Source organism: Heptranchias perlo, chromosome 9, assembly GCF_035084215.1.
Source record: "Heptranchias perlo isolate sHepPer1 chromosome 9, sHepPer1.hap1, whole genome shotgun sequence".
Lineage (NCBI taxonomy): Eukaryota > Metazoa > Chordata > Chondrichthyes > Hexanchiformes > Hexanchidae > Heptranchias > Heptranchias perlo.
The window spans coordinates 62,709,458-62,728,217 of NC_090333.1; the positions used below are offsets into that span (position 1 = coordinate 62,709,458).

The 18,760-nt window shown below is 44.0% G+C and overlaps 1 protein-coding gene across 4 annotated transcripts in view; it reads right to left on the reverse strand.

The window, feature by feature from the left end:
• Positions 1-18,032, reverse strand: part of nek7 (NIMA-related kinase 7) — a 188,522-nt gene extending 170,490 nt beyond the window's left edge. For 2 of the 4 annotated variants that reach the window (XM_067990631.1, XM_067990629.1), the window contains exon 1: positions 16,290-16,608. The gene's annotated coding sequence lies outside the window, so the exon portion shown is untranslated. Of the gene's footprint in view, positions 1-16,266; positions 16,609-16,869 lie in introns of those variants that run through there. The other 2 variants (XM_067990628.1, XM_067990630.1) reach the window with 2 other exon arrangements.
• Positions 18,033-18,760: the final 728 nt, after the last annotated feature.

Here is an 18,760-nt window from a genome sequence, read left to right on the forward strand (position 1 = left end):
CCAGCCTGCTAAATCTAAGTGATTTTTGGTTGCTTCCCATTAAATCAATTAAATATTTGATCCAGTTATTTTTTGCCTGACAATCACTTGAAGGTGCAACAATTTATGTTGGAAGTCAGACTCCCTATAAACACACATTATACTCAAGACTTCTATTTATAGATTAGCAGATTTCCCACAGCATTCCTCACAGCGAGTTGGAGGAAAGACTGTTTTTGTAATACAAGGGAGTTACAGCATGTATTATTAGGCCCACTGACGTATGGTTACTGAATAACTCGTTCCATTTTTATTAAATATTCTGGGATTTTTAAATCAGTGCTTGGGGATCAAATTCTGCAACTGTGACCACTGCCATGAAAATTATCAATCAGCAGCTTTATTTCCTGATCTATGCACTAATTTCTTAGATTTTTTTTGTTAAGAAGTCCATGATAAACAGCAATGTCATAGAGAACATGTACATGATTAGGGTAGATACCTGGTGATAATATTGGGGAGGGCACAAAGTTCTGGAGTTTAGCAGCAGTCCCAGGCAACAGTAGCAGTGGGGTATGATGTCCTAGGCTTTAGCTGCATGCAGGTGTGTCCCTAGAATTTGTCAGCACTACGTGGTGGAATTTGTGATTTAATTCACTGGGGATTTCTGGGGTCTGCCAGTACTCAGGAGAGGTGGGCACAGACGTACTGCCCCAAACCATCCGCTGTCCATTCTGACCCATTCCAGGCCTGTGATGCCTGCTCTCAAACCAAAGCCAGTTTTCTTCCCCACCACATTCAACTTTAAACTGTAAATGTAATTATAGCATTTCAAGTTTATATAGATAGCGTGGAATTTATAACAGCAAAAGTTCACACAAGTGTAACAATAGAAATTAAGAGTTTGTAGGCAAGAAGTGCACACTGATGCAAGATTTCTAATATATTATAAATTTATATATATATATAAATTTATCTCTATCTCTCTCTCTATATATATATATATATATATATATATAGAGAGAGAGAGAGAGATAGAGATAGTTCCCCAATGAAACTTACTTCCTTTCCCTGCATGCTACTCCCCTGTAAAATATCATTTTGGAAAGATCTACTTCAACTGGCTCCAATTAAAGCTGCAGCCAGTGAAGCTTAGCATTTTTCCCACACTATTCTATCTTTTGAGCAACCCACACAATTTGAGCAATTATAACAAAGTGAATGGACAGCACTAGCTCTGCCTTTTAATAAAAGCTAATTCCTGTACAAAACATTTGATATATTTATAGATTCCTGGTTGAAATCATGGGTGCTGTGTACTGCACAAAGCAGTCTAAGTTTCGTCCTGTATGAACATAAAATAACCCAGGACCAAAACACCACAGACTTAAGACTCAGAAGACTACTGGTGTGGGAAATGGAAATGTCTCACTCATGCAGCAAGGAGTCTTTCTCTAGTTTTAGATTTACTGTGCTTTGTTTGGGCTGTGAAGAGAGAGCTTTACATGACATCCGCCCACAGTATACCTGACACAGAAGTGCTTGTTGTTAGCACAGGGTGCCAAAAGTAGAATGTGTTCCACTCCTCAGCATGAGCATACCTTACCTTATTGAGTTGTTGCACTGTGGCAGCTGAGTGTTGAAAACATTTGCGTGTGCATTGTGCAGTGATAGAAAAGAGCAGGATTTGTGAAAAACATTACACAGTTTCCAGACGACACTTGTTGCAAAATATTGGATGCATTGTACCAAACAGTGAAAAACGTACTTATTTTCACAAGTGAATTACAGTCCACTTTATAATTGAAGTGATTTACTAAATCTCACAGTTGAATCCAACATCCCTCTATTCATACCACACCCATTTTTCACCAAATAGCTTCAAGACATATGTCTAGCTACGAGATCACACATGCCATGTACTCAACAAGGACTAAATACCTGGAAAAAGTTGCAAGGCTTTGGAAAATATAGGAATACAGGAATTCATACTGGGCATGAGGGAATGCATTGGAAGATACAAGTGTAGTCTGATTAGGATCAGCTGTTTTTCTAGTTACCAGTGGCTGTATGGGATTCTCATTACTTCACAGCAATAACTCTGATCCAAAATAATTAAATGGAATGAAACTTGAGTTTATTGGGGTTTTTAAAGAAGCTTTGTCCATGAATCATAACCCTTTATTGTTAAATATAGCCTACAATAATATTCAACTAGATTAATAAAGACCTTAGCTGGTGGAGCCTTGTGTTAATACGTGGCAAAAGCCTGTAGTCCTCAAACAATTATATTATTGCCTTTAGACCACATGAAAGTTAACAAGTCTGCACAATGCTGCATTCTTTGCAATAAAAATTAGTAGAAAATAACAATTTGAACAGTATTTTATGACTGAACTGGAGGTTTTAAGCTGATCAATAAGTTCCCTAGTGGAGTGTTAATTATAGCCACCTATTAATATATTAACAATCTTACATCCTGTCAATTTTTTCCTTTGTAAATCTCTATTATCAACATTTATAATGGAAACTGTCGCTGTAAACTTGTCACAACCCCCCTCCCCCAGTGGAGATATTGCAGCACCAGCACCACCCCCCCCCTACCCCAATTACAAAAAACAGAAAATTCATCCCCCCCCACCCCACCCCACCCCAAAAAAATCCTGGTAATACATTCAACTGTCACCGTAACAAGACAAAAATCACAATCATTCAGAAATTATTTGTAGATTTCATTATCAAAAACAAATACAACAGTAGCTCATCCTGCAGCACCAATGGCTTTAGAGAATGGTCCAGTGCAGGAACAAATAGCCTCAAGCTATTTCAAGAACTAAGCTCTGACCTTCTGCTTTAATTAGTTCTTGGTCCCCTATGCAGGATCACTCGTTATAGCCAGGGCCACTGGTTTACGGTGGCTGGAAGTGTCAAATTCTGTTTCTATTATGTGGCACTCTAGGATATATACTAATGTTTTGAGAATTGCATTCCTTCAATTATGTTCATTTTCCTATGAAAAGCAAAACCCACTGGCCTTGACTATCGACTTATTGTACTCCAATGGACTTGGGGCTTTCAATTTTCTGGTTTAACTGATAACCCCAAGAAAACAGCAGACACAAAAATTGAGAGTTGATGTTTATTTGAATAACATTTCCAAAACCCCATCGAAATAAAATATTTTAGTTTCTTACCTTATTGGGCTGGGGAAGGGGTTACACATTGTTCCTCCAGGCATAATGTACAGGTTAATAAGCACTTACTCCATGCAATGCTGGTATTATAAAGACTTTCTCCTTGCACTCCATTATTTCCATTTTTAGTTTTTGAACAGCCCAAAAATGTATTTAAACTTGTCAAACTATTTTTTCTTTGTTTTGGTGGCTCTTTATTGTTCGTAAAAGTAAAATGGTCATGAAATATATTTCTGTGTTTTAAATTTTGTAGAAAAGCTGTACAGCCCCATTTGGACAAGCCAAATAGAAAAACAAAATTTATTTCATTTTTATACATAACAAGCCATAATATAACATGGCAGTGCTTTAAAGTTTGCAGAATCAGAGAACCATACATTTTACTGTACATTTTACTCCAATTTTCAATTTTAAATCATTAAGATGACAACTGAAAATAATGATAAAATGCCAATTTACTGGAAACTTAAAATGGCAAAAAAACACCAAATATCATTTAAAAAAATTGCAAGAAACCAGAGAACCTAACTGTTTTACTACACCTGGAACACTGCAAAAATATAACAATCTAATTCTGGTACATCAGAATTATTATCTGCAAGATTTATTTTTAACTAACTATTGAGGATGTCACCTCAAACTCCTCAAAGTCACCACAAACTCTCAACTGATCTGAATTAGATCACTTAATGTTTCCGAATTCACCTCAATCACATTAATTGGGATTCAGGTGGCAAATGGGGTGGGGGGGAGTGGGAGTACAGCTGTTCACATATGGTTAGATTTTTGTCTTGACATGCGGGTGTGAAGTATCACCAAGGTGAAGCACAGAAAGGAAAATCTGGCGTGCGCTACGCCTGCCAGATTTACATCCCAGGCAAAAATCCGACCCCACAAAGCTGCAATGCTGAAAGTCAGTGAATCCCTTTCTGTAATTCCAATTTAAAGATCTAAAACACGTCTGAAACAGAGTTGAATTCCACGGACATGTTCAAGCCAAAGAGACGATGACTCGGTTGTGTGCAAATTCTTAGAATCCATAATTCAAGATAAAATTAGTCAGCATTTAAAAAGACATAGGGCCCGATGTTAGCAGGGCTGCGGGTTCTCGGCGGGGGGTGGGGGGGCTATCGGGCGCATGGGTAACGCGCCCGGTGAAATTAGTCAGTTTCCCGCGCGATTGTAGCATCCAATCCACTAATTGGATCCACTTACCTGCTCCTCCGGGTTCCCCACTACTGATCTGCGCGTCGGGCAGGCTGCGCATGCGCAGTAAGATCTGTCAGCTGGAGGCGCTCTATTTAAAGGGGCAGTCCTCCACTGACAGATGCTGCAACAAATAGCAAAAATTACAGCATGGAGCAGCCCAGGGGGAAGGCTGCTCCCAGTTTAATGATGCCTCACTCCAGGTATCAATACATGGGGTGAGGAGGAGGGGGAGGACAGAGATCTTCCCACCGGCGGGCGGGAGGAAGCGGCCTGCCTCTGCCACCAGGAAGGCCTGGCTCGAGGTGGCAGAGGAGGTCACCAGCGCAACCAACGTATCGCCCACCTGCATACAGTGCAGGAGGCGCTCCAATGACCTCAGTAGGTCAGCCAAAGTGAGTACACGTAGTCTTTCCCCTACACTCCATCTGCCACATGACTGCCCCCACCCCACATCTCCTTCAGCACTGCCAACACAACTCTCTCACATCACCCCTCATACCCACTCAAACCTCATCCTCATCTTACCTGCACTTACTCACCTCGCCAGTGCTCATCCCGCCACTACCACTCAACCCAATCCTCGTACAATCTCATGGCTCTCTCTCATACTCACCCTCTCGTGCATCTCTTTCACGGCCAGCCTCACTCAACCTGCCACTACCTGTGCTGCAGCCACAGGGCATGCATCACATATGTGCAGTAGGCAGCGTAAGGCAAACATGTCGTGAGCATGAAGGGGATGCACAAGGGTGTCTGAGGGTTTGTCATGGGTGGTACTTATGTTGAATTTCTGACCAACTCACATTACATATTATATTGGCACCACTACTGCCATGTCTTCGCGAATCCTGTCTGGTTTGTGCAATAATGCCCTCTCCTGAGGATCACTATGAGGACCCACAACTGATGCCACCCATTGTGTCACTGCAGAGTGGGTGTCGGTGTATTTGCAGGGCTCTTTTGTGCTGATGACTGAGAGACGTCGGCGATGTCCCCGGTTGCACCCTGGAAGGATGCGGAGGAGAAGTTGTTGAGGGCAGTTCTGACTTTGACAGCGACAGGTAAGAAGATGGTGCTCGGGCCAGCCGGGAGCAGCTCGGCATGAAAGAGGCTGCAGATGTCCACGACTACATGTCGAGTGACTCTGAGCCTCCGTGTGCACTGCTGCTCAGAGAGGTCCAGGAAGCTGAGCCTCGGTCTGTGGACCCTGTGGCGAGGGTAGTGCCCTCTGCGACGCATCTCTCTCTGCGGTAGCCCTCCCTCCTGCTATACAGGTGGATGTGTCACAGCACTCTGTTGTGGAGCTCCACGTGTCAGAGGTGGACAGCGTGGATGGCGAGGCTGGTGATGCTGTTCGCCCTCCGAGGAGGTCATGACTGCAGCTACGGCGGCCCCCATCCGCAAGATGTACATCTGAGGGGGTCCGCAAGGTAGGTACATGTCTCTGGACCCCGGGGTAAGTGTGCAGGTTAGTGACTTTGACTGTCAGGAGGAGGGTGGTAGAGGCCAAACTTTGTCCCAAGTGACAGAGTGGCCTCCTGCAATGGGTGAAGGTCTCCCCCCCACACCTGTCAAATGGACCTTTGCAGCTGCCACAGGCTGACAGCTGCAACACGACCATTTGACCTGGGAGTGTTTCCCCCAGTGTGGGAAACAGTCCCAGTTTGCTCTAAAATCCCACATAATCCCTTAATCAGGTCAGTTAATGACCTGAAATACCTACATAAATACCTTCAAGTGGAACCCCGCTGGCTTTAATTGCCTGCGGGATTCCCACCAGCAGGGGCTGCGCGCGCACGCTGGCGCGTCAGCGGGGAACCCGGAAGTGCGCGGGTTCGGGGCGGGCTCCGGTACCGTGCCGGGATTCTCCGATTTTCGGAGCCCCCCCGCCAGGAACGCACCCGATAGCGGGTGCTAAAATGACGCCCATAAGTTCATCAAGGACAGCCAGCACAAATTTGTTATGGGCCAGTTATGTTTGACAACAACTTAGTTTTTATTTTGAAGAAGTGATCAATTCAATAGCTAAATGAAATGAAATGGAGTGTATATAGATTTTCAGAAGGCATTCAGTAAGGTGTCTTATAAAGGTGGCTTGTTAGAAAAATTCAGGCATTTTGGAGGAAATGTAGCAGCATGGATAGAAAGGTAGTTGACACACAGGAACTAATGTTAACGTAAATAGGTGCTGTTCAGACTGGAGAGGTCAAAAGTGGTGTACTCCAAGGGGTCAGTGCCAGGTCAATTATATATAAATATGATCTGGATTTGGGTACAGTGAACACAGTCTCAAAATTTGCTGACAACACAAACATAGGAGGTTTGCCAAACAGCAAAGTTGACTAAAAAGCTTCTAGGAAGACGTAGACAGGTTAAAATAGGCAGAAAAGGTGGCAGATTCAATTTAATGTGGATAAGTGTGAAGTAATACATTTTGGAAGAAAGAAAGAACTTGCATTTATATAGCACCTTTCATGACCTCAGGACCTCATGACCAAAGCACTTCACAGCCAATGAAGTACAGTATTTCTGAAGTGTAGTCACTGTTGTAATGTAGGAAAAACAAGGAATGGGAGTATAAACGTAATGGAAAGACACTGAAGAGATAAGAAGCTCGACACCATCCAAGATAAAGCAGCCCACTTGATTGGCACCCCATCCACCACCCTAAACATTCACTCCCTTCACCACCGGAGCACTGTGGCTGCAGTGTGTACCATCCACAGGATGCACTGCAGCAACTCGCCAAGGCTTCTTCGACAGCACCTCCCAAACCCGCGACCTCTACCACCTAGAAGGACAAGAGCAGCAGGCACATGGAAACAACACCACCTGCACGTTCCCCTCCAAGTCACACACCATCCCGACTTGGAAATATATCGCCGTTCCTTCATTGTCGCTGGGTCAAAATCCTGGAACTCCCTTCCTAACAGCACTGTGGGAGAACCGTCACCACACGGACTGCAGCGATTCAAGAAGGCGGCTCACCACCACCTTCTCGAAAGCAATTAGGGATGGGCAATAAATGCTGGCCTCGCCAGCGACGCCCACATCCCGTGAACGAATAAAAAAAAACACTGAAGGGTTTGAATGAACAGAGGGACTTAAAGAGTCAAATACATAATTCTCTGAAAGTGAGTGCAGGTAGATTAAGCTATAAAAAAGGGCCACAATAATTTGGGGTTTTATCAATAAGGACACAGACCGCAAGAGTAAAGAAGTAATGATGAATTTATACAAAGAATTGGTTAGACCACAGTTAAGGCATTTTTAAATACAAATTCTTTCTAATGCGAAGCTGGCAGCACAATTGAATGCTGTCACGTGTGCCACAATATTGGGACATTAACCTTGTTCGACTGATACTTGGAAAAGTAAATGCAAATCTCATATTTGTTCAAATTAATATTTAACTCTCTCCCAAGTTTGAAGTTTTCAAATATGGCTTCCTTGGTTTCCAGATTGTATTGAACAAAGAGCAATCCATGGTACCACCAGCACCAATTAAATAACTCCACATTAATGGGCCAATTAGTATTTAGTATGTAGCAGTGAAATACAGTACTTTGCAATCATACATCCTTGAAAATGTAAAATTCAAACTACTTATAAAAAGACTACAAAAACAATCATGCAACTACTGTACTTTTTTTATAATGTTCCTTTCAATAACTTTGTCATTTATCAACTATAATTTTATTGACCAGTAAGAATGATACGAAGCAAATGAGTTGCATTTAGATATCTTATATTCTACTAAATGCAAGTACTAAGCAGTACTGATAGATTTTAACCATTTCAAACTAATGATCCCACAAAACAATGAGAATGAGAGGGAAAACAAAAGTGAAATAAATCGAAAGCAAGAGAAAAAGAATGCAAAAGCGGAAGCATGAGGCCAAGCAAGTGCGCACCACAGGAGAGAAAAAGAGAGAGACACACATACACACGCATACATGCACCATCCTCCTCTACAGGTGGCCTAAGAATCATTTGGATGGTACAAGATTAAAGTCTAACACCATTGTACAGCATTTCTACTTCAAATACACAACATCTTTGGAGGGCAAGACATGTTGGGCACATCATGAATGCAATTCTTTCAGTCAGTCGTGTAGCATCAAAGAGGGGAAATACCCTTTATCTCCATCCCACAATCTAATTAAAGTGGCAAAAATACCGGTCAGGAATGGGATTTAAACCAAGCTCTCCAAGGCAGAAAAAGTACATTCCAATACTGCAACTATTGGGTTTCTCAAAGTGATTAGCAAATAGCAATGTGTTAATACTTAAAGATCACTTGCACAGAACATTTGCTATATTAATATGTGTAAATTATTTTTATGTTGAAAACAGCCTGAAATTACTGCTTGGCTTTTGATTTAAAACCTTTGTCGTGCTGCATCTGCATAAAATAAACTAGTGCCCACCAGGCACCAGTAGGGCATCACACCTCAAAGCCAATGTAAGGCAAAAGATACACCGATTACTGTGCTAAGTCAACGTACTGAATGGCTCAGATATCCCATTGACCAAAAGTGAAGCTATCAAAAATCATTGCAATTTGCTAGACAAATAGAAACAGTTGCCCACCTCAACAAACAGCAAATAATATAAAATTACCCATATAACTGAAATTCTTTTGATACCCAGTAATATGGCACCAGAAACCAACACAAAAAGTGAACCAAAACAGAAAATGCTGGAAATACTCAGCAAGTCAGGCAGCATCTGTGGAGGAAGAAACAGAGTTAACATTTCAGGTCGATGACCGTTCGTCAGAACTGGAAGAAGTTGAAGATCAAACAGTTTTTAAGCAAGTACAGAGCCAGGGGAGGAAAGAACAAAAGGGAAGATCTCTGATAGGGTGGAGGGTAGCCCACTTCGACCCCACACAGCCTGCTTCTACCTCGTTCCCAAGATCCACAAACAGGACTGCCCAGGGAGACTCATCGTTTCAGCCTGTTCTTGCCCCACGGAACTAATTTCTTCCTATCTCGACTCTATTTTTTCTCCCATTGTCCAGTCTCTTCTGACCTACATTCGCAACTCTTCTGGTGCCCTCTGCCATTTTAACAGTTTCCAATTCCCCGACCCTAACCGTCTCCTTTTCACCATGGACGTCCAGTCCCTCTACACCTCCATCCCCTACCAGGACGGCCTGTGGGCCCTCCGCTTCTTCCTTGAATGGAGGCCCAACCAGTCCCCATCCACCACCATCCTCCACCTGGCTGAACTTGTTCTTACTTTGAACAACTTCTCCTTTGACTCCACTCACTTCCTCCAAATAAAAAGGTGTCACCATGGGAAATCATATGGGTACTAGCTATGCCTGCCCTTTTGTGGGATACATGGAACATTCCTTGTTCCAGTCCTACTCAGGACCCCTTCCTCACCTCTTTTTTGTGTACATTGATGACTGTACGGTGCAGTTTCCTGCTCTCACCCCGAAGTGGAAAATGTCATCAACTTTGCTTCCAATTTCCACCCTTCCCTCGCCTTCATGTGGTCCATCTCTGACTCTTCCATCCTCGACTTCTCTATCTCCATTTCTGGGGATAAGCTGTCAACCAATATCTACTATAAACCCAACGACTCCTACAGCTGATTGCACTTCCTCCCACCCCGCTTCCTGTAAGGACTCTATTCCCTTTTCCCAGTTTCTCCGTCTCAGTCGCATCTGTTCTGATGATGCCACCTTCCACACTAGTGCTTCCGATATGTCTTCCTATTTCCTCAACCAAGGATTCCCCACCACAGTAGTTGACAGGGCCCATGACTGTGTCCATCCCATTTCCCACACCTCTGCCCTCAACCCTTCCTCCCAGAACTATGATAGGGTTCCCCCTTGGCCTCACCTTCCCCCCACCAGCCTCCACATTCAACGTATCATCTTCCGTCATTTCCGCCACCTCCAATGTGATACCACCACCAAACACATCTTCCCCTCCCCTCCCCTTTCAGCGTTCCAAAGGGATCGCTCCGTCCGCGACACCCTAATCCACTCTTCCATCACCCACTCTCATCCCCACGGCACCTTCCCGTACGAGCGCAGGAGATGCAACACCAGCCCTTTCACCTCCTCCCTTCCCATCATCTAGGGCCCCAAACACTCCTTCCAGGTGAAACAGTGATTTACTTGTATTTCTTTCAATTTAGTATACTGTATTCACTGCTCACAATGCGATCTCCTCTACATTGGAGAGACCAAACACAGATTGGGTGATCGCTTTGCTGAACACCTACGTTCAGTCTGCAAGCGTGACCCTGACTTGCCGGTCGCTTGCCATTTTAGTTCCCCGTCCCACTCCCACTCTGACCTCTCTGTCCTCGGCCTCTTACAATGATGCTCAACGGAAGCTCAAAGAACAGCACCCCATCTTTTGCTTAGGCACTTTACAACCTGATTTCAATAATTTCAGATCATAACCACTGCTCCCATTTTTTAGGATAGCAGGTGCTGGTAATGGTTCTGCTGTTGCCATTTACAGCTCCACTACACCCATCTTTTGTTTCTTTACTTGTCCCATTACTACCTTCCTTGCCTTGCACCACCATCCCTTTTGTCATTTAATCACTCCTGCCTTCCACCCTAACAGAGACCTTCCCTTTTGTTCTTTCCTCTCCTCTCCTCTCCTCCCCTCCTTTCCCTGGCTCCGTACTTCCTCAAAAACTGTTTAACCTTCAACTTCTTCCAGTTCTGACAAAGTCATCGACCTGAAATATTAACTCTGTTTCTTTCTCCATAAATGCTGAATGACTTGCTGAGTATTTCCAGCATATTTTGTTTTTATTTCAGATGCACAGTATTTTGTTTTGACAAAGTGAAGCTAGTTGCTTATTATTTCCAAATAGCTCAATTTTTCATAGTTGCTTCTGGCCACCATTTCCCTTCCTCACTCAACAACAACAACAACTCACATTTATATAGAGCTTTTAATGTAGTAAAACTTCCCAAGGCATTTCACAGGTGCATTATCAAACAAAATTTGACACTGAGCCACATAAGGAGATACTAGGTCAGGTGACCAAAAGTTTGGTCAAAGAGGTAGGTTTTAAGGAGCATCTTAAAAGATGAGAGAGAGGTAGAGAGGTTTAGGGAGGGAATTCCAGAGCTTAGGGCCTAGGCAGCTGAAGGCACAGCCGCCAATGGTGGAGCCATAAAAATCAGGGATGTGCAAGAGGCAAGAAATCTCAGAGGATTGTAGGGCTGGAAGAGGTTACAAAGATAGGGAGGAGCGAGGCCATGGAGGGATTTGAAAACAAGGATGAGAATTTTAAAATCGAGACGTTCCTGGACTGGGACGAGCACAGGGGTGATGTGTGAACAGGTGGAAGTAGGCGATCTTGATGATGGAGTCGATATGTGGTCGGTAGCTCATCTCAGGGACAAATAGGCCACCAAGGTTGTAAACAGTCTGGTTCAACCTCAGACAGTGGCCAGGGAGAGGGATGGAGTCGTGGCTAGGGAACAGAGTTTGTAGCGGGGACTGAAGACAATGGCTTTGGTCTTCCCAATATTTTGTTGGAGGCTATTTTTACTCATCTAATCGGACAAGCAGTGTGACAAATAAAAGACTTGGGGTCGAGAAAGGTGGTGGTGAGGTAGAGTTGGGTGTCGTCAGCATACATGTGGAACCTGACGTCGTGTTTACGGATGATGTTGCCGAGGGGCAGTATGTAGATGCACAGGGATGATGGATGATTGGGACTTGGTGCGAGTTAGGATACGAGCAACAGGGTTTCAGCCAACCACGTCCAGCTAAAACATATTAAAATATTTTTTTAAATACACAACTCAAACAAAAATCACAAAACCTACCTGTAAAATTAGTAATTTAGTGTTGCAAATACCTACAAGAAGTTTACCTCCACACAGGCCTGCCCTCTTTCTGGGGCCTGAAGCTGGAGTTCTGCTTCAGTCCCTGAGTTAATCACTTTTATCTGGGCCTTGGGCGATCAGGATTTCCAGCTCTTGTTGACAAATTGACGATCAATTCAAGTGCTGGCCATCAGGCTCAATAATGAGAACCTCCCTGCTGAATTCCTATGGCAACAGCAGCTTGAAAGGACAAGGAGGGGTAGGAAGGGGAAAGGGATCTCGGCAAACATGGCAGCCAACTTGCGCATGACAAGCACCCACAAACAACAAATGAACGGATGACCAAACAAAATTTTGGTGCTGTTGGCTGAGGGAAGAATGCTGTCCAGGACACTGGCTCTTATTCAAATAGCACCACACAATCTTATCCATCCACTTCGTGGCCTTGGTTTAACATCTCATGCAAAAGATAGCACCGCCAACAATGCAGCACTTCCAGACTGAAATGACAACCTAGATTACATTTGCATTTCTTTAATGGGGCTTGAATATATAATCTTCAGACTTAAAGGCAAGAATGATACCAACTGTGCCGTCCTGATATAGTTCTTGCTAAAACTAAGCCCAGAGGGAAATAAGCAGAGAGAAAAGTTTTTCATAATTGTGTAACTGACAGAAAAAGGACAAAAGCTTAGGGAACGGTGGAGGGTTATGGAAGGTAGAGCAAAGAAAACAAATCTATTTAAAAACTAGTAAGTTGCAGGGGAGGGAAAACTAAGTGACTTGCATCTAAAGCAAGTTTTATAAAGTGGGAGACACATACTATCAAATATATCTGAGGCCCTTCATCGTAGAATATCAGTGAAGTGTGTAAAATTTTTACCTCATCTCAGTTATGTTATAGATCAGTACATTTACCATATTACTACAGTGGCAAACCACTGTCACACGTATGCTGCTGCAGCAGAAACAAAGATGACCAGTGAACACCACAGTAGACATATTAGCACATATTTTAAGTACTTGTAACCCTAATCTAAGATTTACATGTAACTCCTATGAATTTAGTCTGAAAAGTATTAAAAAGCACTAAAAGGCATTCAATAATAGCATCTATGTTATAAATGCACATTTCTTGTTTTGTTATTTGATTATTTTTAAAGAATGCATCAACCTTCTTACTTCTTTGCATATATGTAGGGTAACAATCAAACTTTCAAGCAGATCGGATTTGCAAATGCTATAGTGTTTCTTTTCCAAAAGGTACGTTCAACTCCAGAAATGAAAAACCAACTGTTAAATGATGCCAGAGTCTCTGAGAAGAGGGCCAAAAAGAGAAGAGGAAGAGTACAATTGTAGAAGACAAACACCAGGAAGAAATTCTTCCAGTGTTAATACAGCAAAAGGATTATCAAAGAAGAAATGAAGTTCGTAAAGAATGTAATCAGGGTTTAAACAGAAGATGAAATAGGTAACTTACTAAATGAGTGCTCCCTGCAACTATGCTCTAGAGAAGATTCTAGTGGCATGTTCCACAACTAAACTTGATGATCTGTGATTTCACTAGATAGGCTTAAAGGGTTCAAAACCAATAATTCCTCGGGGATAGATATTATGCACCCGAGGGTGCTAAGTGACAATAGGAATGAAATCTACTCGGTGCTGAAGTCATCATGAAGGAGGCAATAAAAAAAAGCATGATCCCACTGGATTGAAAACAACCCGAAGTGCTTCTTATTTTCAAGAAGGGTGACAAAATACACCTGGGTAAAAATAAACCATTTGTCTTACATCAGTAACTGGGAAAATAATAGCAGAACTGATCACTAGGATTAAATTCAAGGTTACTCATCTGAAATGTGGCTTTAGAAGGCCCAGGTCTTGTCTGACCAACCTCCTTAACTTTGAGGCAGTGACATTCTGAGTGAATGTTGGAAGTCCTATGATATTGTATACCAAGACCTTCAGAAAACCTTTGATAACATTACACTTAGAAGGCTACTACACAAGCTTGAGGCAGTAAATACTCTATGTAAAACTAGATAATTGGCTGAGAGGAAGCACTAGTTAAGGGAATGCCATCAGGCTGGGGAGAGGGACTGAATGGAATGCCCCAGGGATCACTGCTGGGATCCCTACTGTTTCTCATCTACATTAACAACCTGAATTCAGAAAGACATTGGAAAGTCATCTAATTAGCAAACAATAAATTGAGGGGGGCAGCAAGCAGTATTGTCTAATGAAGCTGCCAAAAATCTAGAGAAGGACTGAGGCAATACAAACAAGTGGGAAAATCTATGGCAGATGAAATCAATACAAATAAGTGCATGGTCTTATACACTGAAAGAAAAATGGAAGATTTACCTACAATCATAGTAGGTGCAGCACAGGAGGAGGCCATTCAGCCCATCGTACTGAATTTTAATGCATTCTGGTAGTCTAATATTAGGTAATGTTCTTTTAAAACTTCACCTTCATCTTTGAGTATTGTTTGTGAATTCCTTTGAATTTTTTAATGTATTCTTAATTTGCTAGGGGACAGGCTGAAAGAGATCCGAGAATGATGATAGACTCAACACTGACCATGTCCAATTATTGCAGACCAGCAATGAACAAAGCAAACAGAATACTGAGCTATGTTGACAAATCAGGAGAGTACAAGTCTGAGGCCATTATGTTGAAGCTATAGGGTGGCTCCAGTGAGGCCATATCTCAAACATTTTTTTTGACCTGATCACTGAGATATATTAGAAAGGTCCAAGCTCTGGAAGCAGTGCACAAAAGAGTCAAAAAGCTGAACACTCTGTCAGAGGACTGAATTATGAGGAAAGCTTATATAAAAAAAAGACTCTCCAGCCTTGAAAACAGGCAAATAAAAAGGAGGCCTTAGAAGTTTACAAGATACTAAGGGAAATAGAAAAGTTCATCCGGAGCTCCATTTCAAATTAAAACATGATTGCAGGGAAACAGGACACAGGTACAAAGTAGTAAAAGGTAAGCTTAAGATTGTTGTTAGAAAGCATTTCTTCATACAAAGAGTGTTCAATATCTGGAATGATCTTTAAAGGACAATGTACAGTACTCATGTAAAAGAAGACAACATAGCTCTACATATAGATCCCAAAATGAATGAATTGCAATGCAAATTTGATCAACCAGTTTCTGACAGACCCACTTAAAATATAGGACTGAGAGTATAAATTTCTGAAATGGTGTCAACAATGCCTTACTTGATAATTCCGTATAAAGTTACCCGATGACAGCTACAAATTGCCTATTAAGACATCCAATTACAATCATTGTAACTACTAGAAAATTACTCAAATTCAAATTAGTACATTTTGTGAGATGCATCAATACAGGTCTACTGTTCACAAAGCAAAGCAGTTCAATGGTGAGCAATTTAGGAATACATTTAAAAATTCAAAGGAATTCACAAACAATTCTTCAAGAATAAGGACAAATCTGAAGGTAAAAGTTTTAAAAGAACATTACCTAGTATTAGATTACCAGAATGCATTAAAATTTAGTTTGACAATATCTGAAGAGGTGGCCTAAAAACAAAATGCTCGAAGCAAATTCTGGAAGATAACATGCTGAGAGAGTCACAAATTATCATTGGCTATTTCAACGATTTGAGGAACCCCCCAAATACATGAAGGAGATGTAGAGCTAATTTATTCCAATACAGTAATTACAAACCACAGGATCAGTCACAAAATAAACATTTTTTTAAAACCTGAAATTAATTTAAAGGCTTGTTTCATGTTCCATCGAAAGCACCATGCCCAGAGAATGAAATAATTGGTTATAAGCTGCTTATTTCCAAATGGGACAATGACTTTTTCAAATTATTATGCCATGTCTTCATGTTGAAACATGTCAATATGGTACTCAGAACGTGAACGTGAATAGACGCATGCACATTTAAATCAAGAAACGTGCACAAATTAAGAAATTGTTCTATGGCTGTTTGGACCAATCTTTCACAGACCTGAAAGATCACTGTAATGCACCTTACAGTACTTACAAGTTATGTTTTCACAAATATGAAAAGCTTACTCGCCAAAACAGCTGAACTTCACCTGTTGAGCACAAAAAAGTGCAATCTTGCAGCTTACTTCAACCAGTTTAGAATCGACTTTGTGAAGGACAAAATAAAGGGAAAAGAAAAACAAAAATCCACCATCTCAGAACCTGCTCGTTTCACAGCTCCAAACTGTCTGACAACTTTGTCCTTTGAATCATCGCAACTTGATGCTTGAAATAATTGACCCGTCCATTAACTGACGCGACAGCCAGCCAATCGCCAACCGAATTTATTTTGAAGGCCTTCCGGCCGGCCAATAGGCAGACGATAGAGGCGGGCCCTTGCTGTCAGTGGGGTAGGTTGCTCTTTGGGATGGCGCTGTCTCTCTCTCTCTCAAGTTGCGCCTTGGTTACGGTACAGACAGAGACCGTGACTGGAAGCTAGGGCCAAGAACGGGCTTGGCGCCGTGGCCGGTAACTGGCGCAGCTCGGCCGCTCAGCCTGAATTAAAGGAAGGTTTCTATCGGTTGGAGAAGGCGTGGTGGTCAGTCAAAATTAGGCCGAAGGGACGTAAAAGCCCCGCAATCGAGAGTGGAGAGGATGGCAGTTCCCCCAGTCACCCCCCCATGTCCTTACCAGGAAGTGCCAGGCTTCGCTGAGCAGATGATGGCGCCGCTGTTGTTTCTTCTTTGGCCGCCCTTTTGCGCCTCGTTTGTGAAGTACGTGCTGCCGAGTCACAGGCGCTCGGGCTGGGGATCGGACTCGGGCTGGGGATCGGACTCGGGCTGGAGATCGGGCTCGGGTTCGGTTGGAGATCGGAAGCTCGGGCTCGGGCTGGAGATCGGAAGCTCGGGCTCGGGCTGGAGATCGGAAGCTCGGGCTCGGGCTGGAGATCGGAAGCTCGGGCTCGGGCTGGAGATCGGAGGCTCGGGCTGGAGATCGGAAGCTCGGGCTCGGGCTGGAGATCGGAAGCTCGGGCTCGGGCTGGAGATCGGAAGCTCGGGCTCGGGCTGGAGATCGGAGGCTCGGGCTGGAGATCGGGGGCTCGGGCTGGAGATCGGGGGCTCGGGCTGGAGATCGGGGGCTCGGGCTGGAGATCGGGGGCTCGGGCTCGGGTTCGAGATCGGAGGCTCGGGCTGGAGATCGGGGGCTCGGGCTGGAGATCGGAAGCTCGGGCTGGAGATCGGAAGCTCGGGCTCGGGCTGGAGATCGGAAGCTCGGGTTGAAGATCGGGGGCTCGGGTTGGAGATCGGGGGCTCGGGTTGGAGATCGGGGGCTCGGGTTGGAGATCGGGGGCTCGGGCTCGGGCTGAAGATCGGGGGCTCGGGCCGGAGATCGGGGGCTCGGGCTGAAGATCGGGGGCTCGGGCTGGAGATCGGGGGCTCGGGCCGGAGATCGGGGGCTCGGGCTCGGGTTGGAGATCGGGGGCTCGGGCCGGAGATCGGGGGCTCGGGCCGGAGATCGGGGGCTCGGGCTCGGGTTGGAGATCGGGGGCTCGGGCCGGGGATCGGGGGCTCGGGCCGGAGATCGGGGGCTCGGGCTCGGGTTGGAGATCGGGGGCTCGGGCTCGGGTTGGAGATCGGGGGCTCGGGCTCGGGCCGGAGATCGGGGGCTCGGGTTGGAGATCGGGGGCTCGGGCTCGGGCCGGAGATCGGGGGCTCGGGCCGGCTCGGGTTGGAGATCGGGGGCTCGGGCCGGGGATCGGGGGCTCGGGCCGGAGATCGGACGATCGCGCGCTGATACCAGTGCAAAAATCGCGCGCCCCACGGCCCCCCGTGCCCGTGTCGCGATTGGTTTAAAGATCCCAGCATGCCCCGGAAGGCGGAGAGGGGGTGTGGGAGAAGCAGTCTGCAGCTCTGCAGCGCGTTAACTCGGGTCATTAACGGTAAAAAGAAAACCAGCATTCAACCTAGGTCTCATAGAAACGGCAAAATCTGCTGCTGTTCACACCGTTAGCTGTTGCAACATTAGGCCCCATTAACCACTTGTTCAACTTGTGGAAGTGCTGGGAGGCAAATCTATAACCCTCTGCACAGTCTTTCTAACCGTGCACCTTTTCTCAAGATGCACTCAATCGCACGGCCAGCCTTAAGAATCTCCCAAGCCACGCTACAAATCCCCACACCCCCACCTATTTTTTGCAATGCAAATAAAAGTAACAAATACACCCGTCACTGAATATTTGATATTTTGTGGAAACAAACTGAAACGATTACAGAAACACACCAAAGAGATTTGATACTTTTTGATTCTGTAGAGAACTGAAAACGTAAGAACAGCCAGGACTGAAATAAAACACTAAACCTAGTTCATTCTAAAGGCTTTGAATAAAATGGGAAATATTGTATAACTATGTATTTACCTTTTATTAGTATATTACAGCTGTCATATATCACATCTGCCTCTTAAATTTTATCTCAGTTTTAAGTTTTTAATATTACATTCAACCATATATAGACTTGCTATGCTGGCCAATGTGGCACTGGAGCAGCACAACTTTTGAAGCAAACCTAGAATTAAGATTACA